This window comes from Hyperolius riggenbachi, chromosome 1 (genome assembly GCF_040937935.1).
Source record: "Hyperolius riggenbachi isolate aHypRig1 chromosome 1, aHypRig1.pri, whole genome shotgun sequence".
NCBI classification, from domain to species: Eukaryota; Metazoa; Chordata; class Amphibia; order Anura; family Hyperoliidae; genus Hyperolius; species Hyperolius riggenbachi.
Genome location: NC_090646.1, coordinates 337,584,674 through 337,609,406, shown reverse-complemented (window position 1 = coordinate 337,609,406; position 24,733 = coordinate 337,584,674). Strand labels below are relative to the sequence as shown.

Below are 24,733 nucleotides of genomic sequence, written 5' to 3'. Positions count from 1 at the left end.
GTTGTTGGCTAGACAGAATATCGTGTGTTTAACCGTTTTATTCGCAGGATTAGTCAGTCAGTTAGTGGGCCCCACGGTCCCATAGTAACCGCGGTGGTGGCAGTTTACTCTGAACCAGTAGGTGAAGTGGTAATCACCCGTGTCTCACAGGCTCCCTTCTGAGTTGTCTGCGGCTAATTCTTAACGGTTCCTGCGCATTGACTGCGACCAGAGTTCGCTGACGCCAGAAGCCTATCGGAAAAAGTTCAGGGCCTGGCAGAAAAAGTCTTCTGATTCGTACCGAGATGTGGTCAGCAGCTTGCTCACCACACTCCGCCAGTGGACGCTAGGCCTCACCAAAGGGTCTTATGGCGTCCTGGAGGACTTGATAGTCCTGGAACAATTTCTGAACATTTGCCCTGCTGATGTACGACAGTTTGTGTTAGAACGCAGGCCGGCTTCAGCCACTGTCGCTGCAGACCTTGCTGAGACTTTTGCAACTACCCGGGTGGCTGATACACGCAGAACTGTCCCATCCAGCTGGAGAGGAGGTCAGCCCAATACCTCGGCAGACCCTCCTGCCCCTGTGAGCCGTCCGCCACAGAGGCCACCCAGCGCAGCTGCTGCACCCAGGCCTGCAGCGCCTGGAGAGGTCATCTGTCACTACTGCCGCCAGCCCGGACACATGAAGTTCGACTGCCCGGAGCGGAGACAGACACCACCAGCACCTGGATCATCTGCATCACCTGCACCTCACCCACAGCAGAGGCAACCCGCCAGCGAACCACAGCCTGGATCGTCAGATTTTGTCCTGTTTGCACGCGGAAAGGAAATCCGCGACCGAACCGACCAGCAGCAACTTGTTAGAGTGAACGGCAAAGTTGTCACCGGATTTCGAGACACCGGAGCTGACATCACGTTAGTTCACTCACATCTTGTGCCAAAGGAGAGCATCAGCTCCAGCCGATCCCTTGCCCTTACTGGAGTAGAGGGCACCCTTTTCCACATAGCCCACGCAAGAGTGAAGCTGGATTGGGGAGTGGGAGGGGTCCACGAAAGGGTTGTTGGGGTTATGAAGGATCTCCCAGTCCCTGTGTTGCTGGGGACTGATTTGGGCAAGCTTGTGTCCTACTATGAACCTGCCACGACCGCCTTGTCGCTCACGGAAGGAGACGGACTCTCCACCCACCACCAGGTACTTTATACACTTGGGGGAGCACCAGGGGGAGGTGGGTTGAATGTGCCCAGTTCAAGGGTACCAGGTTCAATAGTGCCTGCTTCAAAGGCACCTGAGTTTGATGTACAGACTGTCTGTTGTGATGATGCTGTAACTGTACCTGAGTTTACTGTACAACCTGTCTGTAATGAAAAAATGTCTATACCTGTCAATGTCATTACTGCATGCAATGATGATTTGAGTAATGTCCGTCTGTGCCATTCTGACAGTGTACCGGTGCTAGCAGTACCGCGCAGCTGCACTGCTCAGAACCCGAGCTCAGGACAGGTGGAGGGGGTTCCGGCCTCCTCCCCCTCCTCTGACCACAGGGATGAGACCTTTCAGCCGCTGGCCTCGTGTGACATGAGCCAGTTGGCTGAAACTGACAGCGCCATATTCTCAGCCGCACTACAAAGTGACCCAAGCCTGGAGGTGCTCAGGCAGCAAGCCGCTGAGCCCCTCGCAGACGGGGCCGCTTTCAAGGTGTACTGGGAAGGTGGGAGACTGTACAGTGAGTCTGTACAGCCCCCTACAGGTAGATCCCACGCGGATACCAAGTGGCTTGTGGTCCCGAGTGCGTTTAGGGGACATGTGCTGAAATCCGCACATGGTAATCCTCTGACCGGGCACTCGGGTGTCCGCAAGACACTCGCCGGTATTCGGAAACAGTTTTATTGGCCCCGGATGAACAGGGATGTAGCCAACTACTGCAGGGCATGTGCCGTCTGTCAGGAGCTGGGAAGGTCCAGGGATTCCCGCGGGGTTCCCTTAGGTCCACAGCCACTCAGCAGGGGAACCCTGCGTGGGCTGGCTGTTGACCTAACCAACCCACTGCCCGTTGTCCGCAGTCCCGGCAGACACCACGTCCGACTGCAGTGGCGCAAACGCCCTGTCCAGAACGGTCCATGTTGGGTCAACCCTGAGGGTAGCAGACCGCGACCGGTCCAGGGGAACCGAGCCACAGGCTCCAATAGGTTTTCCCGCCGTACCGGCAACTCGAGGCCCGTCAGCCAGGTTAGCGGCGCCGCCACACATCTTGCGGATGAGTGGCTAAGCCACGGACAAGGGGGAGGGCTGTCACGGACGATTGCGGGGACGCAGGTGCATCCTGGAACCGCCCGTGAAGAAAAGAACGATCGCACTCGATTCCTGCATCGATTGCGCTTCAAAACGGTACAATCTAGGTTGAGTGTGTAGGGACAGCTAAAGTCCTTTTCTTAGCAAAGAGAGCACCATTCCAAATGCTGGTTGGCTCTTTTGATATGCTAATGAGCCTGAGCCTAATCTGCACTGGAGAGTCCCTGGTTTCAAGCTGTGCTGATGGCCCATCCATCAGGTATAAGGTGACAAGCAGCTGGCAGGAAGACTGGCCCTGTGACTGCTGATCAAGCCAGAGGTGTAAACTCAAAGTTGTCTAAGCAGATTTCACATTCAGATGTTAATTGAAGGAGCCAACAGGGCCTTTCATAGACAAGAAGCAGACACAGCTGGACTCCAGTCAGGCTGACTCCGGCCTTAGCAGGAAGAAATGAATGTACAATATAATCTTTTGCCCATTTACAGAATACAATAAATAGGGTGGTTATGAGAGCGGTATCATTGGATCCGTAGGGTCATGCTGGATCTCTTGATACCAGTCGAGAGGGGCCCGGGGCCCCTACCACCCAGGTATGAATCTACTCAGGACCCTGATCTGATGCACTAGCCATGTCAGGTATCATATTAATCTGTATTTTCCTCCAAGTATGAAGCTGTTACCCCCCTAAATGTAACGTGTATGGTTCAGGAGTTACAGCAATTCATAAGTTTAGCTCTAAAATCTCTGAGAGGGAATGAACTGTCATTTGCTGGTAGTTCAGAGGGGGCCGGCATTGCCACACCCCCAAACCAGCTTCATCAAAAGCACAGAGCCAGCAGGCGGGCTTTTGTCCTCCACACTGAACCATCTTGCACTCATCAGATGCCAGCTTGAGGATATGCTGGTATCCACCTGGTCTGAACTCTGAACTCTGGACTTTGAAACCAAGGACTTTATGATTCTTCCCACAATAAGGACATCTTTCCAGGAACTAAGTATTTTTCTCCCTTCTTTTATTTTCATACTGGCTATTACTGTTTTCATAATTGTTGATTTTCATAATTGTCTGTATATATTAATTATTTATATTGCGTGAATAAACGACTTTCCCCAAGTCATTCACTGTTTCGCTACCCTGCTTATCAGCACACACAGAAATGATCCCGGGTCTCTGAAGATACGCTACTGTTTGTTTGTTGTTGGCTAGACAGAATATCGTGTGTTTAACCGTTTTATTCGCAGGATTAGTCAGTCAGTTAGTGGGCCCCACGGTCCCATAGTAACCGCGGTGGTGGCAGTTTACTCTGAACCAGTAGGTGAAGTGGTAATCACCCGTGTCTCACAGGCTCCCTTCTGAGTTGTCTGCGGCTAATTCTTAACGGTTCCTGCGCATTGACTGCGACCAGAGTTCGCACGACCTGTGCGCTGGCACCGTTTAGAAGGCTAAGTGCGGTCAGCCACGAGGGCCCTTGTGACAGTGGTGACAGTGTGTATGTGGACTTGCGACAGCAACCCATAGACCATGGATGGAGCTTCCGGCGGGGGGGAGGAATCTTCGGCGACAGCTTCCGCTGCATTTCTGTCCCTCTGTGCACCGTGTGTACGGCTGCTGCACAGAGGGACCTGGCGACAAACTGTCGCCGAGCTGTCGCGCACACATCCCCGGTGTGCTAGCGACAAGCTACAGCGGTACCCCGTGTGTACTCAGCTTTTCTGTAAGAGCATAGAACATGGCAGAGATCAAGGAGAGGAAAGCGTAGATCATATTTGGTTTAAGCAGCTATGTAAAAAAGAGTAGTCTCCCATCTGACAGGAACACCACTGCCAAGCAACTTCAGCATTCCACTCTGTACTGTAGCAGTCTAGGGGGTAGCATTGTTCTTTTTATAATACAGATCAGGAAAATAAATAAAATACAATATAAAACGCATGACAACCACATTGGAATGTAATAATGTTTGTGCCTGGAGCTCAACTTGAAATCTGTCAGCTTTTATTTCTGTAGACTTCTGAATGGAATCAGCTAGGGAAAAGAAGCGGTCTTATTTTTTTTTCTACGTTTGGTATGTTCTCTCTTGGAGTGGTACAAGAAGGGAAAATTGTAAGGTAGACTAATAGAGAGATGAGCTATAAAGTTACTAAATGGAGATAAAGACACAGTCTAGGCTGTATTCCCCTCACACTGGTGAAAACTATGGGTGAAAATGGATGTAGTTTTAGTACATTTCAGAGTACTGGGGAAGTTCTCCTCTCAAAGTAGGCAAAATAATCCTAGTTCTGTATATTATTTATGAAAGTATAGAATTGGGAACTGAAGGCTGAGTTTCCACTAAGCTAACATATGACTGCAAGATGCTATGCAGGCACTTGTGTAATGCGAGAATGCATCCTTATCCCTCTAGCCATGTCATGCACAGCTATATAGATTTGCATGGGTGATGGGATTTTATGCTGCCAGCCATCTGATTTGTTTGCCCGCACACAAATTCAGAGGCAGCCTATTGATTTTAATAAAATGCATTTCCATGTCTGAATTTGCATGCGGGGAAACGAACAGGAATGGCAGCAGTGGGAACCTAGCCTTAGATTTTTGAAATGCTCAGCTAAAAGCATCACTTATTTAAGTACGAAATGAAGAAACATGGTCTCAACACAAAACTTTGCAATGGAACAGGGCCTCCTAGTCTTATCTTTCTACCAGGTAACAATACCCAGGTACATGTGTAGCTTGGAAATCTTCAACTGTAATCAATACACAGATAAAGGCTCTACTAACAGGCAGCTAATAGATTGATGAGAAAAGGTGAATGTGGGAGTCATCAGAAGTAACGTAAGGTAGAAATGCTACAGTAAGACAGTACATAATAAAATAACAGAAATCTGAAGACAAGAAGGCTTCAAAGGCTACCTTGACAGATTGTTTCCATGTAAAAATCACTTTTTAATGCCTCGTTGAGCAATTTCAGAAAGACCAACATTAAATGTGCTACACTGAAGGAAGTCATATAGATTTTCATGTCAAATTACACTTTCAAAATACAGAGATACAGGAGAGTCTCAGTTATCCAGCATGGATGGGGATTGGCTTCTTCTGGATACGTGTGCTTTCTGGTTGCTTGAGACCCAATGTTAAACATAGGCCTAGCTAATACTCTATATACATACCACGAACTCTATTAAATGTTAAAATACAGTAATTGAAAGTACACTGGCCTTGGGAGAACCAAGAAGCCCAGTCTTTAAGCAGAACAGAGCCAATAAACAGCAAGTTGGTCTTCACCACATTGAGTACTGCCAGTGATTACTGCTGGTTGGTTGAGACTGCTGATTAGTTAAGTTCTGGATAACCGGGACTCTACTGTACTTAGATATTGACACAAATACAGTCAAGCTTAGTGGAGGATGTTCAGTTTAGTTGAATTGTGACTCAAATTCTTAGCAAGGTTGTGACTAGACTGGTTTATTTCAGGTCTATATGTAGTTATTTTGTAATTAATTAAGATTAAAATAACTGAATTTAGCATTTACTATTTTATTTATTTGTGCCAAGATGTTTTTGATACACGTTCATTAATAAAGAGCTTCAGTAATTAAACATTATCCTGAAACAGCTGTTTGAAAGTTGGATTAGCATGGGTCAGATAAATGAACAAGCTATAGGCTAAGATTAATATATATAATACACTGTACACCAAGTACTGGATGTGTGCTTTGCTTTTCAGGGACATAGAGGAATCATTTGCATATTCACTTACTGAGCAGTGATGCATCACAATAGTTCCTTCTTCCTTACATAAAGCTAAATCAGCTGTGCCCAACCTACGGCCCGCGGGCCATTTGTGGCCCGCGAGGCCAGTTTATGTTGCCCGCGCGACGGTGTCCTGCAGAGGAAGAGGATCGGGTGGTATTGTTACAGACCGTTATACTAGTATCAGCACTCGGCAAGTAAGTAGTCCCGCGCATACACCCACGTGTGCTGCGTATTCAGCCCCGGGTAGCGCTGGGATAGTTAGAAAGCCTCTCTCATTGGTTACTGCAGGAACCTTCCTCCAATAAGAATCAGCTTGATTCCTATTGGAGGAAGGTTCCTGCAGTAACCAATGAGAGAGGCTTTCTAACTATCCCAGCGCTACCCGGGGCTGAATACGCAGCACACGTGGGTGTATGCGCGGGACTACTTACTTGCCGAGTGCTGATACTAGTATAACGGTCTGTAACAATACCACCCGATCCTCTCCCTCCGCGGGCAGCCTCCGTCCTCAGCCTATAATTACTACGAAGCAATACCACCCTATCCTCTCCTCCTCCGCAGGACACCGCGGGCAGCCTCCTCAGGCCCACACAGAGCCGACAGCCCCCTCAGGCCCACACAGAGCCGGCAGCCCCCTCAGGCCCACACAGAGCTGACAGCCCCCTCAGCCCCACACAGAGCTGACAGCCTCCTCAGCCCAACACAGAGCTGACAGCCTCCTCAGCCCCACACAGAGCTGACAGCCCCCTCAGCCCCACACAGAGCTGACAGCCCCCTCAGGCCCACACAGAGCCGACAGCCCCCTCAGGCCCACACAGAGCCGACAGCCTCCTCAGGCCCACACAGAGCCGACAGCCCCCTCAGCCCCACACAGAGCTGACAGCCCCACACAGACACAAACTTCTCATTAAGAAAATGTGCATCAAATGGTGAGTACAACAATTCTTATATTGTCGTTTTCTTTCCATTTCCAACACCATGTTAACTGTTACTAGAAAAACGTTAAAAGTTTTACATCGAAATTTTGTATGTATGTGTTCCGGCCCTCGAGATTTTTCTTGATTTGAAGTTTGGCCCTCGGGCCAAAAAAGGTTGAGCACCACTGAGCTAAATAATTCCAAATTTCTTGTTTTAGAAAGGCACATTTATATTTGAAATGAACCAGAGTTAAAAATAAACTGATGAGATACACAATTGTATCTATCCTCCTATTTAATTTTTTTATTTTTTTTAGATATCCCACAGTTTTACTTTATGATTAAAAACTGTAACGATCGGTGTAACACAGAGAGGGTCTGATTACCGGTGATCTGCAGTATCACTGAGAATGCAGAATATACCCGATTATTGATTATCTGCAGTATCACCGATAATCAGATATATCTACTAACCTCTGGACACCTGAGCGAGAAGTGAGTGATTGGGTGTAACAGTAACACACTGGACTGTACCTAAGGAGTAGGTACAGAGGCAGTAAGGAATACTGCACAGAAGTATGCTCCTTCCGTAAGCCTAGACTCTCCCGGGGGAGGAGCTAAGCAGAATGTGGGAAGGACAGAGCGTGAGTGACACCAATGACCAATGAGCGGGTGTCACTAACAGATCTGGGAACTGCCTCTAACAGTAAGGCTAGTTCTCGAGGTCGGCCAAGCCAGGTCATCAACACACAGACAGATAAAGTACAGAATCAGGAGGCAGATACAGAATCCAATAACAGGCAGGGTCAGGCAACGGAGAATCAGAATAACGAGGTACAGAATCAGGAGGCAGGTACAGAGTCCAGGAACGAGCAGAGATTGGCAACAGGATATCAGAAATAGCAAGGTACTGGATCAGAGTTCAGAGGAATAGTCAGGCAGGCAGAAGGTCATAACAAATAATACAATTCAATATTCTTAATGCTAAGGTGTGAACTCCTTGATGTCAACACCTTTGGAAACTATGCTAGAACACAGAAACAGACAAGGCCTGAGTGCTACCACGTAGTGATCGCAACGACAGACAACCAGAGAATGACCAGCACCCAGTATATATACTATAGCGCTCTCCAGCGCCACCCTTAAGTGCTGGACCAATGAAAAGTGGTGGAGATGTCAGCTGACCAGCTTGGTAAGCTGACCTTCTTCTGGCTGTCATATAAACTCTGCCTCTCAGCGCGCGCGCGCGTCATTCTGAACCTGTGTGGACTATCAGTCCCAGCCACACCAGTCACGTTTTGCAATGTCTCTGCTGGCCTGCATGCGGGGTGAGACGCACCGCTATCTGCACATGCGGTGGCCTCCCCGCGCCTGGTCAGACCGTCAGTAGCAGGCCTGTGTGCGCAAACCGCCGCGTCAGCCGCAGAAACAGCTGCCTCATCCTGCGTCCATGTGGCGGCTTTTCCGCGTTTCTTCACAGTTACCCCCCCCCCCCCCCCTGAGGAGTGGACTCCGGACAGCTCCTTCCAGGCTTCTCAGGATGTAAAGCGTGGAATGCCCTTCTCAGTTTGTCAGCATGCATGCGACATTTAGGTACCCATGATCTCTCCTCAATACCATACCCTTTCCAATGAACCAGATATTGTACTGAGTTCTGAACTATGCGTGAGTCTAAAATCTTCTCTACCTCGTACTCAGGTTGGTCATCTATCATCACAGGAGGAGGAGGAGTGGGACCCACATGGACTGCTGGCTTAAGCAGAGACACATGAAAGGATCTTACGCCACGCATACTGGCAGGAAGATCAATGGCATAAGTAACATTGTTGATCTTTTTAGTTACTGGAAATGGACCCACAAACCTGGGCCCTAACTTGGCTGAAGGCTGTTTCAAGGTCAAGTGACGTGTGGACACCCAGACTAAGTCTCCTGGTTGAAACTTCCACTCTAAGGAACGTTTTTTGTCAGCTTGACCTTTCTGACTTTGAAACGCCTTCTCCAGATTATTTTTCACGATCCACCACACGTCCTTAAATAACTTTTGCCAGGCCTCCAGAGCTGGAAACGGAGTGGAAGCGATTGGCAATGGGGAAAATTTGGGCAACTTCCCAGTAACTATCTGAAATGGACAGAATCCCGTGGAAGAACTTTTCAAATTATTGTGCGCAAATTCTGCGAAGGGCAAAAACTTGACCCAATCATTTTGCGTTTCTGCAACGTAACACCTCAAGAATTGTTCGAATGATTGGTTGACTCTCTCAGTCTGACCATTGGTCTGTGGGTGGTAGCCCGATGAAAATGACAGTTCCATGCCCATTTGGTGACAGAATGCCCTCCAAAATCTAGAAACAAATTGGACTCCCCGATCTGACACAATGTTTTCCGGAATGCCATGCAATCGGAAAACGTGGATGATGAACAAATCGGCCAACTCCTGGGCCGAGGGGAGTCCTTTCAAGGGCACAAAATGGGCCATTTTACTAAAGCGGTCGACTACCACCCAAATGACCGACATGCCCTCAGACCTGGGAAGCTCACCCACAAAGTCCATGGACAGGTGGGTCCATGGCTCACTCGGGGTGGGCAAGGGCTGCAACGTTCCCACAGGTGCCAGCCGGGTGGGCTTACCTTTTGCACACACCGCACACTCTCTAACATACTCCTTGCAATCCGTTGCCAGAGAAGGCCACCAAGCGCACCTGCCAACAAGATCCTGTGTTCTGGAGGCCCCAGGGTGTCCCGCATTTCTGTGTGAATGGAACATCTGTAAGATCTGAAGACGGAATGGCAGTGGTATAAACATAACCCCTTCAGGCTTCCCCTCCGGGACGTCCTGCTGAAAGGGCCCTAATGTCTCCGTCCAGTCTTTCCATGTCTCAGTTGTTGCTAGAACCAGTCTTTGTGGGACAATGGTCTCTGGGGTAGAGGGCTGTGCTGTCTCTGGCTCAAAGCATCTGGACAGGACATCTGCCTTAATGTTCTTGCTACCTGGAGTGTACGTAATTACAAATCTGAACCTCGAGAAGAACAAAGACCATCGAGCCTGACGGGGGCTTAATCTCTTAGCTCCCTCGATGTATTCCAAATTTTTGTGATCGGTGTAAACTGTGATCGTATGTTCTGCTCCTTCCAACCAATGACGCCATTCTTCAAAGGCCAACTTGATGGCCAGGAGCTCCCTGTTGCCTATGTCATAGTTTCTCTCTGCCGGAGAGAACCTACTAGAAAAATAGGCACATGGGTGTAATCTACCCTGCAACCCTGATCGCTGAGACAGCACAGCCCCTACCCCGACCTCCGAGGCGTCCACCTCAACAGTAAAGGGATAGGAGGTGTCAACATGTCTTAGGATGGGTGCAGAGCAAAACAAGTCTTTTAAAGTGGAGAATGCTTGCAGAGCTTCTGGAGACCAATGGGTAGTATCTGCCCCTTTTTTAGTGAAACTGGTGAGGGGTACAATGACCGTGGAGTACCCCTTTATGAACCTTCTATAGTAATTGGCAAAGCCTAAGAATCTCTGAAGAGATTTTAACCCCACAGGTTGAGGCCATTCCAGCACCGCAGAGACCTTGGCAGGGTCCATAGACAGGCCCGAGGTGGAAATTATGTACCCTAAAAAGGTGACAGATGTCACCTCGAAGATGCATTTCTCCAATTTCGCGTAAAGCATGTTTTGTCTGAGTTTGTCCAATACAAATTTGACATGTGACCTGTGCTCAGAGAGGTTGTTTGAAAAAATAAGTATGTCATCCAGGTATACTAACACAAATTTGCCCAACACCTCTCTGAATACCTCATTGATTAATTCCTGGAAGACGTCCGGGGCGTTACACAGCCCGAAGGGCATCACCAAGTACTCCTAATGCCCGTCCGACGTGTTAAAGGCCGTCTTCCATTCATCGCCTTTCTAATCCGCACCAGGTTGTATGCACCCCGTAAATCTAATTTCGAAAAGATCTTAGCGTTGGTAACTTGTGTGAACAGGTCATCTATCAGGGGCAAAGGGTAGCGATTCTTCACTGTGATTTTATTCAGGCCCCGGTAATCTATGCATGGCCGCAGGCCTCCGTCTTTTTTCTTAACAAAAAAGAACCCTGCGCCAGCAGGTGACCGAGAGGGGCGAATAAACCCTTTGGCTAAATTCTCACTAATGTACTCCTGCATGGCCACTTTCTCTGGCCCAGACAAATTGTAGAGATGACCCCTTGGGGGCATACAACCAGATCGGAGATCGATGGGGCAATCAAACGGGCGATGTGGAGGTAACATATCAGCAGCCTTGGGACAGAACACATCTGAATACTCGGAATATGGTACTGGTACCCCCTTCACGTGAATCCTGGTCTGGCCCAATGTCACCTTCTCTAAACACTGCTGGAAACAATGGGTTGACCAGCTAGTTAACTGCCCAGTGGTCCAATCGATCTGTGGGGAGTGAAGGTGCAACCATGGCATGCCAAGGATGATTGTGGAAGTGGTCATGTGTAATACAAAAAACTGTAATCTTTCGGTGTGTAGTACCCCTATAGTGACTTCCACCTCTGGTGTCTGAGACAGCGGATGATTACTTTGCAGGGGGGAATCATCTACTGAATGGGTAGTTTTACCGGGGTGAGCGGAATACCTAATTTCTTTGCAAATTCGAAATCCATAAAATTTGCTGCAGAGCCTGAATCAACAAAGGCCTCGGAATCCTCGGTTTTATCTTCCCATGTAACAGTACAAGGAAGAAGTAACCATTTATCTTCTAGGGGTAAGAGACGTGCGCCTAGGGTGTCACCCCCTACAACTCCTAGGCGGTAGCGTTTCCCGACTTATTGGGACAATTACGTACTCTATGACCCCCCTCTGCGCAGTAAAGACACAGCTGCTCAGACATCCTACGTCTTCACTCCACTTGGGATAGTTTTGACCGACCAATTTGCATAGGTTCGGGTGGAGGCGAGATGGGAGGAGGTGGAGTTACTGGGGGCGCAGCGTAGGACACCATCTTTACATGACTACTACCCCGTATCTGTCTCTGATAACGTAGCCTGCGGTCGACTCGAATGGCCGATGAAATGGCCTCATCGACTGTTTTAGGTTCAGGCAGACTCAACATAAGATTTGAGACCTCATCTGATAGTCCCGATAAGAAACAATCTAAGAGGGCATAAGTGTCCCACCTGGCTGAAACTGACCACCTCCTAAATTCCGCTGCGTAATCCTCGACCCGGACCCTTGCCTTGACGCAAAAGCTTGAGCTTCCGCTCAGAAGTCGCAGCAAGGTCTGGGTCGTCCTAAATTACCGCCATAGCCTTAAAAAAAATCATCCACTGAAGTGAGGGCTAAGTCTCCGGTGGGCAAACTGTACGCCCACGTCTGAGAATCGCCTGATAACAAAGTCTTAATAAATGTGACCCTTTGGGCCACAGTTCCAGAAGATCGGGGTCTCAACTCAAAATAAGATAACACTCTACTTCTAAGATTTCGGAAGTCAGATCTGTGACCAGAAAATTTCTCAGGTACAGGCAAACGTATGTCAGAGCTAGGAGGGGATCGCACCTCATCCACTGCTGTCTGGAGGGTTTGTAAAGAACCAGACAAGGCTTCAATCATAGTCTTGTGGCTACCCAGCACTTGGTTGATGTTTTCCACCGAAGTGGCAAGTGCGCCCAGACGGTCAGTGTGTGCATCCATTTGCATTTTGGTCTGTCGTTCTGTAACGATCGGTGTAACACAGAGAGGGTCTGATTACCGGTGATCTGCAGTATCACCGAGAATGCAGAATTGCAGATATACCCGATTATTGATGATCTGCAGTATCACCGATAATCAGATATATCTACTAACCTCTGGACACCTGAGCGAGAAGTGAGTGATTGGGTGTAACAGTAACACACTGGACTGTACCTAAGGAGTAGGTACAGAGGCAGTAAGGAATACTGCACAGAAGTATGCTCCTTCTGTAAGCCTAGACTCTCCCGGGGGAGGAGCTAAGCAGAATGTGGGAAGGACAGAGCGTGAGTGACACCAATGACCAATGAGCGGGTGTCACTAACAGATCTGGGAACTGCCTCTAACAGTAAGGCTAGTTCTCGAGGTCGGCCAAGCCAGGTCATCAACACACAGACAGATAAAGTACAGAATCAGGAGGCAGATACGGAATCCAATAACAGGCAGGGTCAGGCAGGATATCAGAAATAGCAAGGTACAGGATCAGAGTTCAGAGGAATAGTCAGACAGGCAGAAGGTCATAACAAATAATACAATTCAATATTCCTAATGCTAAGGTGTGAACTCCTTGATGTCAACACCTTTGGAAACTATGCTAGAACACAGAAACAGACAAGGCCTGAGTGCTACCACGTAGTGATCGTAACGACAGACAACCAGAGAATGATCAGCACCCAGTATATATACTAAATATAGGTAGAAGGCTGCGCATCCCTGACCCAATATCTGTCAGTATATATACTATAGCGCTCTCCAGCTCCACCCTTAAGTGCTGGGCCAATGAAAAGTGGTGGAGATGTCAGCTGACCAGCTTGGTCAGCTGACCTTCTTCTGGCTGTCATATAAACTCTGCCTCTCAGCGCGCGCGCGTCATTCTGAACCTGTGTGGACCATCAGTCCCAGCCACACCAGTCACGTTTTGCAATGTCTCTGCTGGCCTGCATGTGGGGTGAGACGCACCGCTATCTGCACATGCGGTGGCCTCCCCGCGCCTGGTCAGACCGTCAGTAGCAGGCCTGTGCGCGCAAACTGCCGCGTCAGACGCGGCGGTTTCTCCGCGTTCCGCTATGTCAGCCACGGAAACAGCCACCTCATCCTGCGTCCATGCGGTGGCTTTTCCGCGTTTCTTCACAAAAACCTAAAAGTAGATTTAATGTTTTACTGTCTTTGCTCACTGACACAGTTTTTCAACTGTCCCTGAGTTAAAATATATGAATTATTGACCTTATTGTTATCTATCACCTGCACTCAGAAGCTGTTCTCTGCCAGGAAAAAGTTTTATGGATGTAATTCCTTATCAGTGAGGTTTACGCTGTAGTCCGACTAGGTCCTGACTGGAGACAAACTGTCACTTGCATAGCTAAATGTTAACTCTTTCAGGCAGGAAAAAAATGAAGACACACATCCTAGTGATTTGTATGCTTGGCACTGCACATATACGTTTCTGTCTCATCATCAAGTCTCCTTGGCTACACTTTAACCACTTTACGACAGGCTGACTTATGAAAACATCCTGTTTTAGCCTATTAATGGCTCCAGGATGTTTTAATAAGTCGCTCGCTCCTGCTGCCGCTCTGCACGTTTGCGCGCCCCACGCCACCGTTAACTGTTGGGACTGAGAATGGAAAAGAGGACCGATCGTTCATCTACCCAATCACAATGCCTGTAATGAATGCACATGACCGCGATCAGCGGCCATGTCCATTCAGAAAAAAGGGACGAGTCACAGTTTAAATATAAAAAAAAAATTTGAAACGGGAGAGTCACTAGCGCCATCTAGTGGCTAAAAAGTAAAATTACACATACACTTATACACAATATTAATACAATTAATAACTTACACTTCCAAAGCCTCCCCCTCCTCAAAAACAAAACAAAACACTTGTAACAAAAAAATCAGTGACATAAAATTACATAAGTAGTTGCCTTAAGTACTCAGCATTGTTAATCTATATTTTATGAGGGAATATTACTATAACTATACTACATAGGGGCTTGTAATTATGGATCGGACAAAAAAAACCCCGCAAAAAACTGAAAAATAACACCTATATTTCCAAATAATATATTGTCGCCATAAATTGTGATAGGGACATAATATAAATGGTTTAATGATTGGGACAATTGGGCAAATAAAAAAGAGAAAGTTTTATTTTAAAGCTATAATGGGCGAAAACTGAGAAATAATGCATTTTCCCCATTTTTTTTCTTTGTTTTTCCCGTTAAAATGCATTTAGAATAAAAAAAATTCTGAGAAAAATGTACTACCCACAGAAAGCCTAATTGGTGGCGAAAAATAGAAGGTATAGATCATTTTGTTGTGATGAGTAGTAATAATGTTATTGGTGAATAAAAGGGAGGAGAACTGACAAGTGAAAATTGATCTTGTCTGTTAGGGTAAAAACCCCTATGGAGTGAAGTGGTGAAGAAGTTTATCAAATAAAGGTGGAGTATCACTTTAAAGTCTTCTTAACATATTTCTAACGCCTTATATTCATCTGTCCTTTTTTTTCCAACTCACAGCAGTTCCTGCATCCATTTTCCTTTCAGTTCTGCTGGTGGATTCACTGACAAGTGAGAGTTTGAAAAAACTGTGAAAATTATAGGTTTGAAAGAATTGCTTCCTGCATATGTTTCTGGCAATGGATATCTTGTGACATTTTCTAAACATATATTTCAATAAAAATGTCATCTCAAGTTTAAGAAAAAAATAAGAGTAAGGAGAAAGTCATTGCTGATGCTGTACATTGCTGTGATGTTACAATCTTTTACTGTGCGGACCTCACCACTGACCCATAATTGCTACTGGTAAGCTCAAACCAGCATTTATTTGAATACATTAATCAGATATGAAAATAATACGTTTGACATGCATAAATGAATAAGCAAATAAGCAGATGTATAAATACTGACAAGAAAGCAGCATAAAGCGGACACAAGAATAGAGGAACAAACAAATACAGCAGGAAAATTAAATGTGAAGAGAGCAGTTTGCCAGGTTAGGGATAATGAGGATACAGGGCAGGAATTAATTGCTTGAGTATGATCCTGCATTTAAGGAACGCATTGGGGGGTTGTGTTATTAGCAGTGCATGCCACATGAGATCCTCGCAGCCACCTGGTAAACTAACACCAGCTTACCTCACAAAGGGTTTGGTGAGGGAAGCATGAATGAAATTATTCATGTCAGACAGGCAGGTCACTGTGGTTCTCCAGATGCATTGTGCAAACAGCCAAAGAGAAACTGGAGAACTTGTAATACATGACAGAAACAGAAACATTATATCTGCCCCTGCAGTTTACCCACTGCTAAAAGCCAAACAATGAAATGGCTCTCACAAACACATCATATAGTACACACAAAGCTCAGGAGGAATAAAAAGGCAGAGAAAACGCCAAACCACTCATGTCACCAGAAGATCATGGAACCGTAGGCCGCATACCTGATATCAGAACAACAAAACACAAACACAACCTTTATACCTTGACTTATTACTATAGAACTCAAAACTCTCAAATGAAATACCTGGAAAAACACAGAGAACTAGCATTTAATGGCTGATACATTTCTTTTCATTGGTATTAACTGACAACCACACAGTTACATTTTTAGTTTATGAACACATAAAAATAACTGTATTGTAATTGATTTTCAGAATAGATATGAATAAACTAACATTATACTGAATATATAGTTATATATATATATATATATATATATATATATATATATATATATATATATATATATATATATATATATATATAATTTTATATATTTTTTTGAAGCTGTTTTTACATTTTGTAGCAAGCTGCCCTTTTATGAAGCTGGCATAAGAAAGAAAACCACTAAAAGCAAAGTTCATCCATTCTGAAGCTCAAGGTTGTTGATTGTTCGGCTTCTGGCCTCGGGAAAAATTATAAGTGAGAGTTGGCCTATTTGGGAGACTGCAGCATGTGATTAAATAGATAGCTGCAGCAGAAATAACGGCAGGTGAACAGAATGGCTGACTTTTATCATCAGTTCTCTGTGGCTAGACAAAGATGGAAAACTCATTCAAATCAGGCCTGGATTTTTACAATTTTCTCTGCTCTTAGCAAATGTCTGCAATCCACTTCTGGGTCATATTAAACCTTAGTGAGAGTTGCGTAATTGTTGGTGAACCAGAATTTGTGCAACTGTAGTCTTACATTCAGGGGCGTAACTAGAAATCACTGGGCCCCCCTGAAAAACTTTGGATGGGCCCCCCTGTTTGCCACCCCCCCCTCCCCCCCCAAAAAAACACACACACACAAAAAAAAAACCCTGAAATTGGAAAGGCAGGCTATGCGGAATATTTAAAAAAAAACACAACAACAACAAAAAAACAGAAAAACACTTACAGTATAGGTAACCTGGTATATGTTCCCCAGTATAGGTTAGCCAGCTATAGGTGCCTCCAGTATAGGTAACCAGGCATATGTGCCCCCAGCAGGGCCGGGCCAAGGCATAGGCTGGAGAGGCTCCAGCCTCAGGGCGCAGTGTAGGAGGGGCGCACAATTCATTCAGCTGTCATTCCTAATTGTGTATGAAGCAGAAATAAATAAGAAAAGGGGAATCAGCAGTGACTGCAAGCCAGATGACTAGATATTAAGGTGTTGGGGAGGTTGTGGGTTCTGTGGCCCTCTTAGTCTAATAGTAATCAGTGCGTGACAGCTGAGGTGGGAGGGATGGAGGGGCGCACTTTGGTGTCTCAGCCTTGGGTGCTGGAGGACCTTGTCCCTGCTCTGGCCCCCAGTGTAGGTAGCCAGACACAGGTGCCCCCACTATGGATAGCTAGGCATAGGTCCCCCCCCAGTATAGGTAGCGACATATAGGTGCCCCAGCATAGGTAGTCAGCTATATTTGCCCCCAGTATAGGTAGCCAAGCATAGGTGCCCCCAGTATAGGTAGCCAGGCATAGGTGACCCAACATAGGTAGCCACATATAGGTGCCCCAGTATAGGTAGCCAGGAATAGGTGCCTCCAGTATAGGTTAGCCAGCTATAGGTGTCCCCAGCATAGGTCAGTCAGGTATAGGTGCTCCCCTTGTAGGTAGCCTGTCTACCCGGCCCTGAGCAGGGCCCCCTACCAGGCTTCACCCACCACAGGCCCATCCTGTGCCTGCATCCCTTGCAGGTGCAATTGTTACACCCCTGCATACATTTAGGTAGTCCTGGATTCTCACTGCAGTAGCATGTATGTGTCTGCAATCTCCCATGTGGCTTAGGCACAGCTGCTAGTGCATCATTGGAGTCTTCTTTGGTTCCCAATTATCACTACAGGTCTAAGAAGCAAAATAATCACATATAGGAACAGGAATTCACATGGAACTAATAGTTATTTAATTAAGGCCCCTTCCACTCCAAAACTGTTGCATTCCGATAAGATTGCAATGCAATATAACCAAAAAGGTACACCGGACGTTACCGCTGTGGTTGGACCATACAGTGAGGCACACAGTACAATGAACGTATGCCTAACTGCCACTGTAAATGTATGCGTCAGTTAATGTACAACATGATGTGCCTTACTGCATTGGAACCCACTACACCACATTAGATGTGGTATGCCCTATAGGAATATTATTGCATTGCGTTGCAATGCAGTGATATTGTCCGTTGCAGTGCAGCACTGCAGACTCGTTGTAGAAGGGCTCTAATGGATTCACAACAACAGAAAAAATTGCCATCTCTTCACAGGAAGCTTGCATGCATTGCAAGGCCATATTTATTAAGTGTTATGCTTAATAAAGTAATTTTACAATAGCAAAAAGAACAATCACATTTTAATCTATCATTTTAGTATTTAAGTCTTTAATGTAACTGCAAAAATGGTTGACCTATGGCTTGTCTCCACATGCAGTTGCTCATTATTAAATAAATGACTTCCATGAAATGATTCGTATTTCACTGGGAAAGGTTCCCATGACTGAGAAAACAAAAATACTCTTAATTTAAATACTAAAAGCACATTACATGCAAAGGGAAAATATTGTAACAAATGAGCTGCAGTATCTAAAATCACTTGTGGAATCTGTTTATTTTACGCTCCATGGAGTTCTTTAATATCTCAGCAACAGTGAACCATTAGCATTTTGGCGCCAGCTCCATGCAGTAGGTCATGCTCTTACTAGCTCTTGTCCTGAGGCACCAGATTTATGCAATATATTATTATGGCACCAGTTCACTGTCTTCAACAACTGCTACGTAGATGCAATGAACTCATCAATAAGATCTGACAGAAGGGGTTTCCTGTTCTTTGCAGGGAATTGTGTACAACTTCTGATGGATGGACTTTGAATTATCTGACATGGTACATGGAATACTGATTAATAGAAGGCCTTGTCTGTTTTTCATTGTTGTAGCATAGCTGGTTCACATGGGGGAGTGACTTCAAGGTATAGGGCTCATAGCAAATATTTAAATGGGACCTATCATGCTTGATGCATTCCCACCCCACTTTCTCCATTGACCAAGGCAGCTCCTGATGTTAACCCTTAGGGTTTGATTCACAAAAGAGTGCTAACTGTTAGCACGGCCGTTTTGGCGCGAATTTTCACGTTTGCACGCGATCGCGAATTTTCTCGCACAATTAAATGTTTTCGCGCGCAGCTAAATCTTTATTGTTTCGCGCGCAAACGCAAAACACAATAACAATTTAGTGCGAAAATTCACGTTTGCACGCAAAAAGGTTTAATTGCGCACGAAAATTCGCGATCACTCGCAAACGCAAAAATTCGCACGAAAACGGCCGTGCTTACAGTTAGCACTCAGTTAATATCCTGCTTATTTGTACATAATTGTACATTACTACTTGTGTTGTGAAAGTTAATAATGTGCACATTTGCACCTAATTTTGCTTCACTACAGTTATTGCGAAAGTTAATATTATGCGTTACTATTATCGTGAAGGCTAATGTTTAACATTGTTCCCGCAATTCGGCATCATATCCATTTTTTTTAGCATTAGCAGAAAATATCTGGTTGCATATTGACTTACAGATATGCACATTTTTGGCAGATTCGATCAGCACAGGGGCGTACTGGTTAGCTCTCTCGCCTTGCAGCGCTGGGTCCCTGGTTTGAATCTCAGCCAGGGCACCATCTTCAAGGAGTTTGTATGCTCTACCCGTGTCCTCTGGGTACTCCGGTTTTGCTCCCACATCCCAAAAACAAACAGATTTAGCAAGTTAATCGGCTTCTCCTAAAATTGGCCCTAGACTACGATACATACACGACTACACAATACATACATAGACATATGACTATGGTAGAGATTAGATTGTGAGCCCCTCAGAGGGATAGTTAAGCGCTGTGGAAGATGTCGGTGCTATATAAATACTAAATTATAATAATAATCTTTACTAGTCAATAGTGAAACTCTGATAAACTAATTGGTAAAGCCCTGACCCAATCCCCCACATTTATGGAGCAACACAAACATATTAGAGTTATGGCCAGAGCACATACTGTATCTGTGCTAATTCCAGCCACACATTGGTGTCACATACTGATGTGCAATGCTGAAATCTGCACAGTAAATGTGAACGTGTGCTTAGGCCCTAACTCACTTCACCCCAATCCCCATTGTGGTGCTAATGATATGCGTTGTTGATGACTAATCATGATATGATGGAACACTATAATGTAAATAAGACTTCCCTTCATTACTATCAATTTACCGTAATCCCCATACAGTAAAGCCTCTTTCAGGACAGCTCAACTATGCACTTGTAGAAAGACAAAAAGAAAGAAGAACCGAGAGCCCCCAATAGTGTATTATTGTTGATATAAGGTAATCTTCAATTTGTACAGCAGATATGGATATACTCACAAGTCTAGGTTGCCGACCTCAGGCAACCACTCCAATCGCATATGGGGATATTAAGCCTGTCCCCACTCAGTCTAAGTAGTCGATCTCAATAGAAGAAAAATAAGGGTGTACACACCCATCCACCAGGTGGATAATGATATTTGTAGTAATTACAGAGGCGCCAGCAGAATTAAAACCAAATAAAAAATTGGGGGACTGGGGGTGGATCCGTCTCCCCAATATATATGACACAACCACCATATTCTGCTGGCGCCTCTGTAACTACTACAACTATGCACTTGTCCGGGCAGTGTCCCATCTGCTGCCTTCAAGCGCCGCTCGGGTGCGATTTAAATGCAGCTGAATGGCAGCGTTTGTAACACCATGTGTTGACACATGGTAGCGTCACCCAGCGGCAGACAACTGCAACTTGTGTCTCAGCACACTGCATCTGCTCTTGAATGTGATTCCATGGGGGGGGGGGGGGAGGGGCACCTGTCCAGCGCCAGTTCCAAGCACTAACAAGCGCCTGGCCAGTACATGAGGGCAGCTGACAAGTGGTGAATTAACTGCCTGTCAGCGGCCCGTCTGACAGAAATATGTTTTATGAGTGCTCACTTACTCACTCATCTTTTAGATTGACACCTTGTGCAATGTTACCATGTTGTTTAATACACATTAGGTATTTATTTGCGTAAATAGCATACGTTTTTCGCAGGACCTACAGGATCTATATAGGTGGTGACAAAGGGAATTTTTTAAAAATGAATAGCTCCTTAAACCCATTTAACCTTTCCCTCTGCATGCCTGTTTGTTTTTTTAGAATATTTAATTGTGGTAAATATTTATATTGTTACAAAAGATGTAACGTTCTATAGCAAGATTACATTACCACATTTTGAAGAAGAAAAAATATTTAAAGTAACCATAAACTAGTCAATGTATCAATGTAGAAGCTATGTAAATGCTATAAATCGAAACAAACAGAAAAACATGTTTTTCTGCATGCCTGTTTGAAAGAGGCCTAACACTAAAATAAGGCAAACACTATGAAGAAAACTCAATGTAGAAAACTTAAAAACTGATCTGGAAATGTCTGTTGTTTTGCCACCTTGTACCATACAATATCACTTAGGTTTCAGCAGAAATCTGATGGAAAATCAATTGCATCACGGTTAGCTTTGTACAGCTGGAGGGCCATGGACAGGAGCAGTATATGTTTGACTCGTGCATAGGCTTTGTAATGCGTGCTGCATGAAGGAGAACAAAGCAAGTGATAGCAGCATTCCAAATAATATACAATATATATGTGCTGAGAGTTGATCAACATCTAGTAATGTACATGTACTAGATTATCATTGCTGAAGACAATTGTTTGTGATCGCCTCGTGTGAAAATCTAGCATCCATACAGCCCTTCAGGAGCACAAACCCATCGCAACTGTGAACTCTGCAACCTCTATGCCACTGTATTCTCAGATGTCATACTGCGTCATCTATTCACATACAGTGATGAGCACAGTTTTGTTTTGCATATTTTTTTAATCTGACACGGAGTTATTTATGTATGATAATTTCTTTTTACAAAATAAGAATACCAGTAAAATAGTTCCTGGGGTGGAAAGCAAGCAGTATTGTCCCTTTAACCACTTCACCCCAAAGGCGTTTTTACCCTAACGGACAAGAGCGATTTTCACCTTTCAGTGCTCATCTCTTTCATTTGCCAATAGCTTAATCACTACTAATCACAATGAAATGATCTATATCTTGGTTTTTTTCACCACCAATTGGGCTTTTGGAGTTGATATTTGTATTCAGTAATTACTTTATTTTCTATGCATTTTAAAGAGAAAAACAAGGAAAAAATGAAAAAATACACTATTTCTCCAATTTCATCCCCTATAGTTTTAATATAAACACTGCTACTGTGCATAAAACCCACACATTTTATCTGTCTATTTGTTCTGGCTATCACAATATTTTAATTATGTCCCTAGTACAAAGTATTGTGACAATATAGTACTTGGAAACAAAGATGTATTTTTTCCTTGGTGGTTTTTTTCCCCACTATTTTCACGTGGCACATGCACGCGCGGGGATGCACGTGCACATGTACAGTGGCAGCAGCACTGTCTGACTTATAAAAACGTCCTGGAGCCATTAAGAGGTTCTAGCAGGACGTTTTTATAAGTCAGGTTGTCATTAAGTGGTTAAATTCCTGAGCGGACGACAAAAAAGACACAAAGATACCGGGAGCCCGATATTGTATAATACCGTTGGTATAAAGAGGAATTTGTATGTAATGGTCAAAAATACTCCCAAAGGTGGGTTGCAGGGAATGCAACCACTCGTACACGCATGTGGAGAAGTACCATCCCCACTCGGCCTTTGTGAGATGCTTATGGTGGTCGCTGCTCCAGAAAAATTGGTGTCTTTGCCTCTCGAATGAGGGGTCAAGTACTAAGTCTACTCCTCCTTGGAGGGTTACTTATATACAATAGGAGAATATTGGAGGTGCCCAGGGTACAATAGAATAGAGGTAATAGTATCCTACCTTAAAGAGACTCCGTAACAAAAATTGCATCCTGTTTTTTATCATCCTACAAGTTCCAAAAGCTATTCTAATGTGTTCTGGCTTACTGCAGCACTTTCTGCTATCACAGTCTCTGTAATAAATCAATGTATCTTTCCCCTGTCAGACTTGTCAGCCTGTGTCTGGAAGGCTGACAAGTTCTTCAGTGTTGTGGTTCTGCTATGAATTCCCCATTCCAGGCCCATCTATGCACACTGCCTGTGTATTATTTAGATTAGAGCAGCTTCTCTCTTCTCTCTTATCTTTTACAAGCTGGATAAATCGTCCTCTGAGCTGGCTGGGCTTTCACATACTGAAGAATTACAGACAAGGGCAAAGCTGTTTGCAGGAGAAAAAAGAGCAGCCTGAAACTTCAGTGCATGAGAACTGCAGGGAGAAAGAAACACACAAATGATCTCTTGAGATTCAAAAGGAAGGCTGTATACAGCCTGCTTGTGTATGGATGTATTTTCTATGTGTGGACATACAGTACATCAACCTACTTCCTGTTTTGGTGGCCATTTTGTTTGTTTATAAACAAACTTTTTAAAACTGTTTTTAACCACTTTTAATGCGGCGAGGAGCGGCGAAATTGTGACAGAGGGTAATAGGAGATGTCCCCTAACACACTGGTATGTTTACTTTTGTGCGATTTTAACAATACAGATTCTCTTTAAAGTAGTCACATTCAAGGAAGCAATTTCTCGATAAAGGAATAACGTTTTTATTATGCACATCAGAAAATTGACAGGGGCTCAATAAACCAATTTTCTCAATACACATAAAAATAAATATAAAATCAATTATAATGACAATCACAATCGTAAAAGTTACAATATGTAATAATATAGTCACATAGAGTGCCCTATTCAAAGTGTATAGACTTTTTCAGCCAAAGTATAAAGGCTATGGTGTGCTGTAGGAGATAGTGGACCAGGTAGCAAAATTGTATGTGTATACATGTGTGTATGTGTGTTCTAATTTCTAACTTTTAAATGACAGCGAATTAAGAATGTAAAGAACGTAGGTTTCTGTTATATGTGTCTAACTATACTGTACATCTGCGTTTGTTTATGGTTCTGGAATCTGGTTCTTATAGGTCCTGGTTCTATATTTATTTTTATGTGTATTGAGAAAATTGGTTTATTGAGCACCTGTCAATTTTCTTTTAAAACACTTGAATTTGACCTGATGAAGCGGTGTGTTACTATGAAACGCGTTGTCTGATGTGTATAATAGAAACATTATTCCTTTATGGAGAAATTGCTTCCTTGAGTATTGTCCCTTAGTCGTTCAGGGTACACAACACAAATTTCCTAAAAAAAAGACTAGATGAAAATACACAGGACAAAGGTATGCAGCTTCACCAACATATTTTCGACTTTCTTGCAACCGTTAAGTAGAGCAAGACAGAAACTAAATGATTTGGCTGCACACTGTGAATTAGTGCTATTTACTTCAAAGTCCATCTAGTGATGGAATAAGTGCAGTAGTATAAACACGCCCTTATTGTAATAGTAGAGAAAATACAGAATACATTTGTCTGCATTCATGCATTTAGTCATGTACATTGTGTTAAAGACATACTTACATACAAACAATAAAGAGTGCAGACACCAGGCTAAAATCATAATATAATTTTTTTTATACTAGTGTTAATGTTTATACCTAA

The 24,733-nt window shown here is 44.6% G+C and overlaps 1 protein-coding gene across 3 annotated transcripts in view; it reads right to left on the bottom strand.

The window, feature by feature from the left end:
* LINGO3 (leucine rich repeat and Ig domain containing 3) overlaps positions 1-24,733 on the bottom strand; it is a 133,242-nt gene that overhangs the window by 83,418 nt on the left and 25,091 nt on the right. The window contains exon 1 of one of the 3 annotated variants that reach the window (XM_068233953.1): positions 17,040-17,076. The exons of the other annotated variants lie outside the window; for them this stretch is intronic. The gene's annotated coding sequence lies outside the window, so the exon portion shown is untranslated. Of the gene's footprint in view, positions 1-17,039; positions 17,077-24,733 lie in introns of those variants that run through there. 3 annotated transcript variants of the gene reach the window in all.